The sequence below is a fragment of the Corythoichthys intestinalis genome, chromosome 8, assembly GCF_030265065.1.
Source record: "Corythoichthys intestinalis isolate RoL2023-P3 chromosome 8, ASM3026506v1, whole genome shotgun sequence".
NCBI classification, from domain to species: Eukaryota; Metazoa; Chordata; class Actinopteri; order Syngnathiformes; family Syngnathidae; genus Corythoichthys; species Corythoichthys intestinalis.
Window position 1 is genome coordinate 33,215,215 of NC_080402.1, and position 14,384 is coordinate 33,229,598.

A 14,384-nucleotide genomic window follows, 5' to 3' on the forward strand; every position below is an offset into this window, starting at 1 on the left:
GATATAAAATGACTACTACATAGTCTGTGGTGATCGTTTGGTGCCCAGATTTCTTGTCGAATTACGGCAGTCCATCTCGTTCTCCTCTTCGGGTCTCTCAGAATACGGTAGAACTTCAAGTCTCTCCGTCTGTCTTCTCTGTTACTGCAACCAACCGCCACACACGCCTTCACCATTTTGATTATTAATGTTAACGAGCAGAAAAACACGCCGTAATAGGAGGCATGTACGTAGCGGTAATGTGTAAACACGACAAGCTGACACACAATATGGTGGCTCCAGTCAGGGGGGTGGAGTTGTGACGTCATGTGATTGGGGTCGATACACAGGCGGCAATCTAGTCCACCAATTGGATGACGCGCTGGCACACCGGGTGCACCAATAAGAACCTCGCGTTGATGTGTCAATCACGGTGCCGCCGCCAGACCCCGGCATCTCTCGACCCCGGTGACGCTACAATATTCTGACAGAATAGCCAACGACGTCATGCATTAAGAGAGACAATAGCTAATTAATATGCTCACTCGCCACCCTGTGGTCTGGGGTGTGAATTGCAACCTGTCAAAATGACGGACGGACTTCAGTTTTTTCCGTCACCGTTTTAAAAAACCGGTCAACGACGGAAAATATTCGGTTAACGCGACTCCTGGTCCCTACTGTCCCTATGCAAACCTACGCCCTTGGGTAAGGGCCAGTGCTGATACTGTACTGATTCGTTTTTTGAAAAATCTTTTAAAAAATACTTTTAACATTAAAATACTGCATACTCGAAGGTAAAATGATATCATGGCTTGGTCAGACATGGCTTAACTCATTTTCTGCCATTGACGGTGCCAAACATCCAATCCATTTGAAGTGACAGGGAACAAACCAACGATCATTCGCTTTCACTCTCCCACTTCCAATGGATTGGATATCAACTCGTGATAAATCTATTGCAGGGAGGATGTGTTTTGGCCAGAGGGAGAACAAATTATATATTTTTCTTTACCTCATGGCTGCCATTGACAGTCAAGGCTGCCATTGAGCAGCGTTTGGACGACCGAATGATCGCTGCCAGCTCCGGTGCGGGTCGCTGGTTGCGTGCCGGTGGGTCGGCTAGGTATTGCCTGCTCCGGGTGGGGATCCTGCCCTGCCCTGGGCTCGGTGCGCTGTGCCGGTTGGGGGGCTGCAGCGGTTGCTCATTGGGCGGGTGGGGACGGTGGTGGAAGTGGGGGGTGGTGGTAAGTCCCCTCATCCCATCCCTGAAGGCCGGTTGATAGGGGCGTGTATAGCCTGGGGGACCACCCTGGATCCCGGGGCGATGACAGCGACCCCTTTGCTGGGCTGCTGGAGGAGGGATGGGCTGGGCTGGCTCGCCCCCTTCCCCCGATTGGCTAGGGAAGGGCTGCGGCCCTGGGGCGGCTCCTGCCGGCATTTCCACTCGTCTGCAGAACTATCACATGTCTGATGGGATTCACGCATGACTAAGTGAAATTAGACACACTCAAGTAGAAAAACTCGTTGTCAGGATTAGCGATCAGATAGCATAGAATAGGATGCCAGCATACTCACACTCACAAGGAATTCACACAAATACTGGGTTCTACACCTCACAGGGCCGATTTGTGTACACGCCACTCCTCCCAATCACTTATCTTTCTGACTCCCCTCCTCCTCTTTTTTCCTTGGTCATCAGGCCATGGTGTCAGTTGGAAATACAACTGACTATTGATAGCACCAACATATTCATAATTAGTGTAGGCGTTCAATGTATTTATTGTTGTTGTTTGTACTTCTTCCATACCTGTCAACCCGAGGCCGTTTGCAATCTTACAAATAGTGACCTATGCCCTGACAAATTTGTGACTAATCTTACATTGTTGTATATAGCGTGCAATATGAAACAAAAATAAAACTCAATTTTGAAAAATAATATGAATTTATTGGTAATATTGTAACAAATAACCTGATGCAATCAAAGAACAATCAATATCTTCAGCTACAGCATGATTACTAAAATTTAACAGTGACGTTTGTTATAATAGTATGTAGCACTTTTGGCAATTTCTATCATGTCTTGATGGCTGCACTTCATGGCACTTCAGCTCGCAATTCAGTTTGACTTGAAGGTAGTTTGTTAGTGTGTCCAATTATAATTTAAAAAGGTCAATTGATTAAATTAACTTATCGATGCAATCTTTGAGTCAGGGAACCTTTCTTTTGCTAATACTGAAAAGTGATCAGCAATAGTTGCAGGCAAATTGTGTTCGGCAACAAATTGGCAGAATAAAATCTACGCTTTTGTCATTTTTCATTCTGCAGACTTCTTCTTTATGACCAGTGTTGTTAATCTTACTTTTAAAAATTAATTACAGTTACAAATTACTTCTCCAAAAATTGAGTTAGTAACTCGGTTACCTGAATGTAAGAGTAATTAGTTACTTGGCAAAGTAACTGGTGTTTCCTTTCATGTTTTTTTTCATTTAAAAACAAAACAAAAACAAAAAACAAAAAAAACATAGTAACCTTTGCTATCTTTGAAAGTCATTTAATGTTGTGAATTAACTGTTAATGTTGTTAAAATTGCTCCCGTTTTTACATTAGTTCCCTTCTGTCTACTTTCGACATGTGAAAGTTTTAAAACTTGTTTCATCATTTAAAGATATTCAAGTCAATATTTTGCCGATTTAGGAGTATTTTAGATAAAACGTTACTTAGATTTGCTAGGAAGGTTCACTACAACAGAGCCTTTCTGAGAAGTCCACTGCTTTAAAATGGCGGCTGTTTACTAATGGTGCCGAGTCTGTCATTTCGGATGTAGTTCTATATACATGTGATATCTAGGCGTAGGTTGTAGGCTGTCGGCTACAGTCAGGAAATATTGTAGCCACCTAGCCTAGCATTGCGTTTGCTACAGCGTCACAGCAAACACTCTTCTCTCTCCGCTTCTCTGACTTTTCTCGCGACATTCAACCAACGTAGTAACGCAAAAAAATCAAAATCCGAACGGAGAAAAAAAAAAAACGTAATGCACGAAAAACGTACAGATTTTGAACTTACGCCGTACACATTTAAAAATCACTGCTCACTTGTACAAATTACGCCGCAACCGTACAACTTGACAGGTATGTTCTTCTGTCTCTCTCCTTCTTTTTTTCTGTCCCCCCATTACCCCTTCCTGTTCCCTGCTTTCTACTAATAAAAGAGGCATGTTGAATGATCATAATAGGAGTATGTCATACTCTCATGCGATACATTCATGCTGTTCAGACTAGGGCTGCAGCTATCGAATATTTTAGTAATCGAGTAATCGACTGAAAATTCTATGGATTAATCGAGTAATCGGATAAAACATATTTTTAGGTGAAGAGTAATTATAAATATACATGAGAAAACAAGACATTTCATCTAATATTTAACCATTTTCAGTCAATGAATGTCTTTATTTTCGATGTACATTGTTGAAAACAGCCATTGCATCTTAGATGTAACTAGAATAAAAAAAGACGAATTCACTGCTTTCACTCAAAAAAACTTTTAGATCTTATTAAATATATATATATATTATATAATATATATAATCATATAATTATATATAGTGTATACAGTATATATATATTTCTTACCTAAAAATGCCATTAAGCGTGATAACACACATCACTTAAAAGTTAGGCGTTTTTCCCAAGTGTTTCAATTGAATTTCTATTTGTGTCAAGCTATTTTTAAGTTCTAGTTAAGTTTTAAGTTAGTCTAAACTGTAAGTCCTGATAGGATTTTGAGTTTTTGCAGTGTTCAAAATAAATGTATGATACCTGCTGTATTGGAGCACATTAGGGACCAGTGCTACTTGGTGTTTTATCCAGCAATGACTACTGAGCTAAAGTTGACAGTTAGCACTATTAAGTTTAAATTTAACCCTTCATCACTTGATAGCGCTATGTTTTCACAAATGTATGTAAGACAAATTAGCCACGCATCGACAGTGGTCATAATTAATAGGAACCTCGCCTTCCGTAGGGCTAACGTTACGTGAGCGAGTGACAGTAATGTTAAATTTATTTATTAGCGCTTAGAAGTCTACTGCTTTAAGATAGCAGCTGTTTACTAACGTCGCTGATTCTGTCATTTCGCATATAGTTCAACATACATGTGATCTCTATGAGACGCATCAGACGCTACCTGCTACCACCGTAGCATCATACGGGCTAGTTTTTAGCAACGTCGGTGTCGTGTGTAGCGGCTGTCGGCTACAGTAAGTTAAAAAAATAAAATTAAAAAAATTATTGCTTCTTCCTCTACGCACGTGACATCAGCGCGTTGTCCTGCATTAAAAGTAGTCCGAGATCAAAATGTGATACTTAGAGCTGTCAAAATTAAACGATTACTCGAGGTGAATAAAATTACTCGGATCAGTTTTTAAACTCGAGTTACGCGGGTTGCTCCAGTATTCGTTTCAGCTCTAGTTCAGACCAATCAGACACTCAGATTTACATTATATGTGTCAAGCAGCTGAACAGGAAAGGTTTAAAACAAAAAAGAAAAAAAAAAAAGAAAGAAGGAAAGAAAGAAAGATCGCTGCCACGCCACCGTGGCAAGATGGATTGGATGCTTATAGACCCCAATCACGTGACGTCACAACTCCGCCCCCCTGACTGGTGCCGCCATATTGTCCGTCAGCTCATCGTGTTTACATATTACCGCTACATACATTCCTCCTATTACTACATGTTTTTCTGCTTGTCTAAGGAATCCCCGCCTAGTAAACGAACCCAAAAACCTTCCATACAATCGTTAACACTGATTAATCAAAATGGTGAAGGGATGTGTGGCGGTTGGTTGCAGTAACAGAGAATATATACGGTCATTTTAGTAGTTGCTGTGTGCCCATTTTTGAAAGGGCAAATCTCGAAAGCAGCACGGTTTGTTTATCTTGGTCCATGATGCGTTTGTGTCGACAGCCGTTAGACAGCGGCGAAAACATCAATATGATGCCAACACGATCGCAGACATCATCAGACGGAGACTACGAAGCTCGTCGTGTTGTGTCGAAAAATAGCCGCCCTGCGTGAAATGTCCCCCCTGACGGGAGCGCCCACACGGAAACGACTTTCTTGTACCGTGAATATGTATTATTTTACTCTGCTTGAACTAATAAATGTCATACCTGTGTGATTGTCATTGGGATATGGTTGTGAAAACCTGTAGACAAATACATTTCTGTTCAAAGATGGTTATGTGGCCCAGTCAACGATGTTACTAAAATACAGTGCTAATATTTTGTGTAATTTAATTATTTAAAACCGATGTTACAGTCGTAAATCCATTACTGTAATGCGTCCATGAAAATATTTGATGTTTTCACGTCAAAAAGCGTTATAAATAAGCGCTCCTGTCAGGGGGGACATTTCACGCAGGGCAGCTATTTTTCGGCACACACCGCCCGATGTCGATCAAGTCTCATTTTACAATCGTGACAACGGTGACGCTCAGCTGACCAAATGTCGGTTTATATTTGGGCCGGAGCCGATTTTGGGTACCCGACTCCTCATGGTGACATAAACTGGAGTATGATTGGAAATTTTGTGGTCTCAGGACGAGCTCTGACGCACGGGACGGGACCGGACGGGAGGAAACATCGGTTTGGGCATCAAATATGGATCTGGCGACAGGATCGACCGAAGCCTTTCCAAATAACGGCTTTTATGCAACTCATCCAATGAGTTTACAGCGTCTGAAAGCACCTGGGCTTCCATAATTTGCAAGTGAATCCACCTTTACAAACTACGATCATTGACAATACGACACACAATGACGGACAATATGGCGGCACAATACAGCGATCACGTGATTGTGTGACGTTGGTGATTGCGGTCTATTAGCGCTTAAAAGTCTACTGCTTTAAGATGGCGGCTGTTTACTAACGCCGCTGACGCTGTCATTTCGCATCTAGTTCAACATACATGTGATCTCTATGAGACGCATCAGACACTACCTGCTACCACCGTAGCATCATGCGGGCTAGTTTTTAGCAACGTCGGTGTCGTGTGTAGCGGCTGTCAGCTGCAGTAAGTTTTTTTTTATTTTAATTTTTTTTTTTGCTTCTTCCTCTACGCACGTGACATCAGCGCGTTGTCCTGCATTAAAAGTAGTCCGGGATCAAAACGTGATGCTTAGAGCTGTCAAAATCAAACGATTACTCGAGGTGAATAAAATTACTCGGACCAGTTTTTAAACTCGAGTTATGCGAGTTGCTCTAGTATTCGTTTCAGCTCTAGTTCAGACCAAGCAGACACTCAGATTTACATTCTATGTGTCAAGCAGCTGAACAGGACAGGTTTAAAAAAAAAATAATAATAATAAAAATAAAAATAAAAAAAGAAAGAAGGAAAGAAAGATCGCTGCCACGCCTCCCAGGCAAGATTGGATTGGATTCTTATTGGCGTAAATACCAACCAATGAGTTAACACTTCATAATAAAGTTTTAAAAACCCAATATTTATCCTCTTTATAACAAATGAAAGTAGAAGAATATCAAGTTGGCCCTTGCATCCTTCAATTTTCCTGAAAGTGGCCCTTTGGAAAAAAAAAAAAAAAGCTTGGACACCCTTAGATTACAATTTGATCTCTGTCACTGGCAGCCAATGAGTTAATGGAGGCACAAAAAAAAAAAGAGTCACACGTGCTATTTGACTTGCAATATTCTAAATATAGCATCACGTTACCTGGCGTTTGAGCCTTCACAAAGCACAAGCATGTGGAGAGGGCTTCGTCCCAACACTGCTGCATGATTATGAAACGGGCGCAGTCATGTGATGTCTTCTCTCATCATCATCATGACAAGTTGCAAGTCTGACCTTCCTCCTCCTCCTGCACACAAGAGTCAGTTTGCCATGCAGGGGGGCTTGCGAGGAGTGCACACATAGCGGCAGTGCACTTGAGGCTACACTAGGGGCGGAGTTTGACCTCCCAAGTCTCCAAACATCACTAATCCGCGTCGGACACTGGCCACAAACCATCACTGGCCTCGTTTATCACTCACACACAGAGGGGGGGGAAGAAAAGGGATGGGAGGGGGTCATTTTGAGCGAAATTAAAGTGTCCCGGGCACCAAGCAGAGGGTTGAGGCTGCAGCCCTGCGTGTCGGAGGGATTGCCAATGGTGCACTATGACAGATAGCGCCGCACGTATCTGCAGTAGGCGCCCCTCATACTCCTAGCCCCGTGTTGGATTCGCAGGATTTGGCGCAAAAAAGAAAAATAAACCATTGGATTTTTGCACCGGTATCCATTTTTGGAGTCCTGCATTACCGCTTTGTTTGAAAGGTAAGTCAACACGCCTCTTATTTGGCAGCGAGGAGCTGTCATGCAAGTTGCAGCATGTTTTCACCTCCGTTTGTTTTGTTTTGCCATGCGGCTGCAAGGCAGCAGCTTGTGTTTAACACAAAAACGGTCGTTGCGCATTTTATTTTTCACTGTAAATGCGGCACGGAGAAAGCAAAGCAAAGCAAAGGTTGTTATGTCACTCTTGTGTACCCCCCTTTTCATTTCCCTTAACGGAATCACATGGTGTCACAGAGTGCATGGTGCAAAAACATGTGGGGGGGGGGGGGGGGGGGGCACTGACGCCCAAGGGTGACTGTAATTATGGACGTACATAATGAACATCGTGATTATTCATTTAATAGACGCGTAGGGACACCAATGAGTGGAACTAGCATGTTAATTATGGCATCAATTTGCATGACAAAGTTAAAATGTCGCTTGTTTTGTTAGTTTTTAGATTGTACCCTAGTTTACATTTTGAAATCTGAGCTATATTTTATTTTACTGTTCAATTTTAGTTTTTTAAATAGGTTTGAATGTAAAACCTGGCCCCCTCTTATGTGGACATCACATTTTGGGTCACGTATAGACCACAATATTAACATTTGATATACAAGTGTGGTCTAGATCAGTGTTTTTCAACCTTTTCTGTGTCACGGCACGTTTTTACATTGGAAAAAATCTCGCGGCACACCAAAAACCAAAAATGTTCCAAGATGACTTTCTGTACAGCATATTTAATCATAAAATAATTTCACAATATTTATACTTACTCAGTGTGAAACGAGCCTGTATAGATGAACACAAAGCCGATATCCTGGCAGGAATCTTCGTCAACAGCTTTTAGTCTCTCTGTTTAATTAAAAAATTTTTTTTTATAGCAGTTAGGCTTGAAAAGTTCAAAATTGTCAGACAGGGTCACTTTAGTCTTTCATCGCATCAGGGGCAAGCATCTCGCTGACAATGGCTTTGCAGGCAAGTAGTTCAGTTCAATTCAATTTTATTTGTATAGCCCTATATCACAACAGGTTTGTCTCAGAGGGCTTTACAGAGTCATTTTGAGTCAGTAGATGAATGAGATGAGTCCATGTCTTGGGCAGTAGTGTTGACTCTGCCACAGTATGGGACTTTTTGGATTTAGCAACAAGTTCAGCAACAAGGTAACTGGCTTTGAGGGCTTTCTCATTTACCTTTGTAGTTTTTCTCAAAAAAGTTTCTCTGTGTTTTCACAGAGGCGAACAAAATAGTCCATCGGCTTGTTTTGACATGAGGGCAAATGCAACCGCTCGTGTCACGTTCAAGAACTGCTCGGATTTCTGGCCATCAGCTACCTTGCTGTCCTCAACAATGTGTCGGAATAAAACACAGGGGGAGGATTGACGGTCCCACATATGGATCAAATGGAAAGGACACTTTTGTGTATATTGACACTTGACGACTCCAATCAAATAATGTACAGTAGACGTGCTGGGGTCCACATTGTCGCGGACAGCAAGGTGGCTGATGGCTAGAAATCTGAGCAGTTCTTGAACGCGACACGAGCAATACCTTGCTAATTTCCGCACGACCGCACCCTTCTACCTACTTCTTGTTTCCTACCGCAATTCCGCCTGACGACGTTAAAAAAAAACAAAAAAAAAAACAAAAAAAAAACCAATGCGATATTGGATAACTTCTCGCGTCACACCTGACGATCTCTCACGGCACACAAGTGTGCCGCGGCACGCAGGTTGAAAAACACTGGCCTAGATGACCCAATTGTGATGTCCGCATAGGTGGACGCCAGGTCTTAACTATAACATTTTTATCTTTAATCATATATTATTATTAGGGTTGTTCCGATCATGTTTTTTGCTCCCGATCCGATCCTGATCGTTTTAGTTTGAGTATCTGCCGATCCCGATATTTCCCGATCCGATTGCTTTTTTTTTGCTCCCGATTCAATTCCAATCATTCCCGATAATTTTTCCCGATCATATACATTTTGGCAATGCATTAAGAAAAAAATGAATAAAACTCGGACGAATATATACATTCAACATATAGTACATAAGTACTGTATTTATTTATTGTGACAATAAATCCTCAAGATGGCATTTACAATATTAACATTCTGTCTGTGAGAGGGATCCACGGATAGAAAGACTTGTGACTTTGTATATTGTGACTAAATATTGCCATCTAGTGTATTTGTTGAGCTTTTAGTAAATGATACTGTAGCCATGCCCAAATGCATGATGGGAGGTGGAACCATGACTGTGCGTAGTGCTACCAATTGATATATCTTCTCTGCGTTGGGAAATAACATAAGGTGTTAAGAAAAAGATCAATTGCTTCCCATGATATTTCTAATCATAGGGAGAGGGATTGTAAGGCTTTAGCCAATTAAAAAAAGGTTCCAAAGGCTGCTAAAATTCACTCTACTCATTTTACGCTGCCTTTTATCTCTCTATATAGATAAGACGGCGCCATTACAGATTGAGCGCGAAAATGCTTCGGTAGGTCGTGCAGCGCATGCATTAATTGCGTTAAATATTTTAACGTGATACATTTTTTAAAAAATTAATTACTGCCGTTATTGGGATAAATTTGATAACCCTACCTTAAGCCTAAACTAAAGACTCTGGATGAGTGTAACAAATCATGTTTGTAACGTTAAATACAATTAGAAAACGAGTTAATTAAAAAATTTATATATATAAAAAAGGCATGGCCGATATTTTTTTGCCGATTCCGATACTTTGAAAATGACGTGATCGGACCTGATCGATCGGCATCCCGACATCTCTAATTATTATATATATATTTTTTATATGAATACTGTAAATAGAATGAAAAATAGAATACTCATTATTCATTAAGACAGAAATAGATTCGTTATGCCCCCCAATACCACTCTAATGTTTATTTATTGTAATATTTTATAATTTTTTTGTCAATTTCATTTAATTAACTGTTTGCCTCCCATTGACAACGATAGATGTCCAATACTTTTAAAGTAGGAGGATTGGCTGTGAATGTTCCGGTTTCAGTACTATTGACGGCACCAGATGTCCAATCAATTTTGACTGGGAGAGGCAAGAAAAACAAATTTGATTGCCGCCGTCAATTGCAGCCAATGAGTTAAATAAGTGCGCCATAAAGGGTTAAATTTACATTAGTGGTTTCATTTGTATGTTAAAAAATATTGATAAGTATAGTCATGTGAAAAAATTTGGACACTCCATTAGGGCTGCAGCTATCGAATATTTTAGTAATCGAGTAATCGACTGAAAATCCTATCGATTAATCGAGTTAAAGATAAAACTTTTTTTTTTTTAGGTAAAGAGCAATTATAAATATACATGACAAAACAAGACATTTCATCTATCATTTCTTACCTAAAAATGCCATTACGCTTGATATCACACATCACTTAAACGTTAGGTGTGTTTCCTACGTGTTTCAATTGAATTTGTGTCAAGCCATTTTTAAGTTCTAGTTAAGTTTTAAGTTAGTTTAAACTGTAGGTTCTGATAGGATTTTTAGTTTTTGCAGTGTTCAAAATAAATGTATAGACCCTACTCACGTGACGTCACAGCCACGCCCCCGCGCCATGTTGTCCGTATACACGTCATGTTAATGCATTAGTGCTTCGTAAATTCCTCCTATTTGTTATGTTACAATATGGATCCAAACACAGACTTTGAAATTAGAAGTATTTATTACAAAAAACGAGAACAAAGGGAGCACGCCAAAGTAACGCGAGTAAGAAAATACAACTGAGAGAGCACGCTAAGTAACGCGGGTAAGAAAATACAACAGAGAGCACGCTAGAAAACGCGGGTCAGAAAATACAACTGAGAGAGCACGCTAGAAAACGCGAGTAAGAAAATACAACTGAGAGAGCACGCCAAAATGGCGTGAATATAACAGTACAAAATTATAATTACAAAATCCCAATAAAACACAAAGGTAAATGAGATCAAACCAGAACACGATCGAAGAATGTCGGGAAGCACCAAGGGTGACGATGAGCACACAGCGGTAAGCAAAGCAGGTAACAAGCAAATGCAATAGTCCGACACTCGCAGACGGTGACAGGAGTCCTTAAATAATGAGCGCTCCAAATGTGCCACAGGTGTGCAGCACAGCCCCGCCCATCCAGCTGCATAATGTGCTGGAAAGGAAAGAAAAGAACTGAGAAGGCACATAAACATGACAGAACCCCCCCCTCAACGGACGCCCCCTGGCGGACCACCTGGTTTCAACGGATGGAGGGAGTGGAAATCCCGCAGAAGTGACGGGTCGAGAATCCAGGAGCGGGGTACCCAGGAACGTTCCTCAGGGCCATAACCTTCCCAGTCGACCAGGTACTGCACCCCCCTACCCCTCTTCCTGGAATCGAGAATGACACGCACCGTGTACACTGGTCCACCGTCGACTATGCGAGGAGCAGGAGGAGGCACTGGCGGAGGGTTCAGAGGACAGGTGGAGACAGGCTTGAGCAGCGAGACGTGGAAAACGGGGTGAATCTTCATCGAGCTGGGAAGCTTCAGCCTGACTGCGACAGGGTTCACCACAGAGTCCACCGCGAAAGGGCCCACGAATCTAGGGCCTAGCTTCTTAGAAGTCCCAGCAAGGCGTAAATCCCGCGCCGACAGCCAGACCATCTGGCCCGGACGATAAGCTGGAGCGGGTCTCCTATGGCGATCAGCAATCAGACGGTTGCGGGCTGCCGTGCGGACAAGTGCCGCCCTAGTGTCTCTCCAGACCCTATGGGCTCTCCGCAGGTGCACCTGGACAGATGGCACAACGACCTCGGCCTCCTGAGACGGGAATAGCGGCGGCTGGAACCCATATGCGGTCATGAAAGGTGACCTCCCGGTGGCTGAGCAAACGAGGGTGTTGTGAGCGTACTCCACCCAAGGGAGGTGTGAAGACCAGGAAGCTGGGTGCAGGTGACAGACGCAACGGAGGGCGGCCTCCAGCTCCTGGTTGACCCGTTCAGTCTGCCCGTTGGACTGTGGGTGGTAACCAGAAGACAAACTTGACGTGGCCCCCAAGGCTTTGCAGAACGCTGCCCAAACCCGGGAGACAAACTGGGGGCCCCTGTCGGAGACGAGGTCACACGGGATGCCATGAGTCCGAAACACGTGCGTTACCAGCAAGTCAGCGGTTTCCAGAGCCGAAGGCAACTTTGGGAGAGCGACGAAGTGTACCATCTTGGAGAATCTGTCCACCACTGTCAAGATGACGGAATGACCCCTGGAGCGTGGAAGGCCAGTGATGAAGTCAAGTGCAACATGGGACCAAGGGCGAGATGGAACAGGCAAGGGACGCAAGAGTCCTGCTGGAGCACGGTGGACTGCCTTGCCCCGAGCGCAGACGGAGCAAGCAGAAACATAGTCCATGACGTCCTTTCTCATACCTGGCCACCAAAATTTTTGGGAAAGTAGGAAGAATGTGCGGGACACACCCGGGTGGCAGGCGAACTTTGAAGTGTGACTCCACTTCAGCACTGCTGCACGCTGAGCAACCGGAACAAATAGCCTGCCAGCAGGACAGCCTCCAGGCACCTTAACGCCTTGCAGGGCCTCTTCCACAAGCCGTTCGACCTCCCAGCGTAGCGCGCCGACTATCAGGTTTCCAGGAACAACAGGCTCCTCCGAAGGCTCCTCCCCCGCTGGCTCATGAAGCCTTGAAAGTGCATCGGGCTTCCCGTTTCTTGAACCTGGACGGTAAGTGATCACGTAGTTGAATCGCGTCAGGAGTAATGCCCAACGGGCCTGGCGTGAGTTGAGACGCTTGGCGGCCCGAAGGTATTGCAGGTTCTTGTGGTCGGTAAGTATTTGGAACGGTACCTCTGTGCCCTCCAACCAGTGCCTCCATTCCTGCAAAGCCTGGACTATAGCGAGCAGCTCCCTGTTGCCCACATCGTAATTCGCCTCGGCAGGGGTGAGGCGGCGGGAGTAGAAGGCACAGGGGTGCAGTTTCTGGTCGACTGAAGACCTCTGGGACAGGATTGCCCCCACTCCGGAACTCGACGCGTCAACCTCGACCACAAAAGGAAGATCTGGGTCAGCATGGACAAGGACGGGCGAGCTCGTGAATGACCGTTTAAGACTTACGAATGCGGCCTCTGCCACTGGAGACCACACAAAGGGGCGTTTGTTAGAGGTCAGCCTGGTCAGGGGCTCAGCCCTCATACTATAATTTTGGATAAAACGCCTATAAAAATTGGCAAACCCAAGGAATCTTTGTAATTGCTTACGTGAAGTGGGAGTCGGCCATTCTGCTACTGCCTTAATTTTAGCTGGGTCAGGTCGTAGCTGCCCTTTTTCCACAATAAAACCAAGAAACTGGATTGACCCTTGGTGGAACTCACACTTTTCAGCTTTGACAAACAGTTTATTTTCTAGTAGTCTTTGCAGAACCATGCGGACATGTTGGTGATGTTCCTGCAGGCTTCTAGAAAATATCAGAATGTCATCTAAATAAACAAAACAGAACACATTTAGCATGTCACGCAATATATCATTTATGAGGCTCTGAAAAACAGCAGGTGCGTTAGTTAGGCCGAAAGGCATGACCAGGTACTCGAAATGCCCGAGCGGGGTTTTGAAAGCGGTTTTCCACTCGTCTCCCTCACGAATCCTGACTAAGTGGTAAGCGCTGCGCAAGTCTAATTTGGTGAATACTGTGGCTGATTTCAACGGAGCAAAAGCCGAATCCAACAACGGCAGCGGATATTTATTTTTGATAGTGATCTCGTTGAGACCCCGATAGTCGATACACGGCCTAAGACCCCCATCTTTTTTGCCGACGAAGAAAAACCCCGCCCCCAAAGGAGAAGATGACGGGCGAATAAGGCCAGCAGCCAAGGAAGAGGAGATGTATTCCCTCATTGCCTCTTGTTCCGGTTTAGAGACCTGGTATAATCTAGAGCTAGGCAACGCGGCATTAGGCAATAATTCAATTGCACAGTCGTACGGACGGTGCGGTGGCAGGGTCTTGGCACGCTCTTCGCTAAAAACGTGCTGGAGGTCATGATATTCGGCCGGAACATTCTCCAAATTGACCGGCTCGATGGCCGCCTGC

General features: G+C 43.7%; 1 protein-coding gene across 2 annotated transcripts in view; it reads left to right on the forward strand.

Moving 5' to 3' along the window:
• Window positions 1–6,977: 6,977 nt before the first annotated feature.
• usp53b (ubiquitin specific peptidase 53b) overlaps window positions 6,978–14,384 on the forward strand; it is a 68,003-nt gene continuing 60,596 nt past the window's right edge. The window contains exon 1 of one of the 2 annotated variants that reach the window (XM_057843103.1): window positions 6,978–7,304. The gene's annotated coding sequence lies outside the window, so the exon portion shown is untranslated. The remainder of the gene's footprint in view (window positions 7,305–14,384) is intronic. The other variant, XM_057843102.1, reaches the window with a different exon arrangement.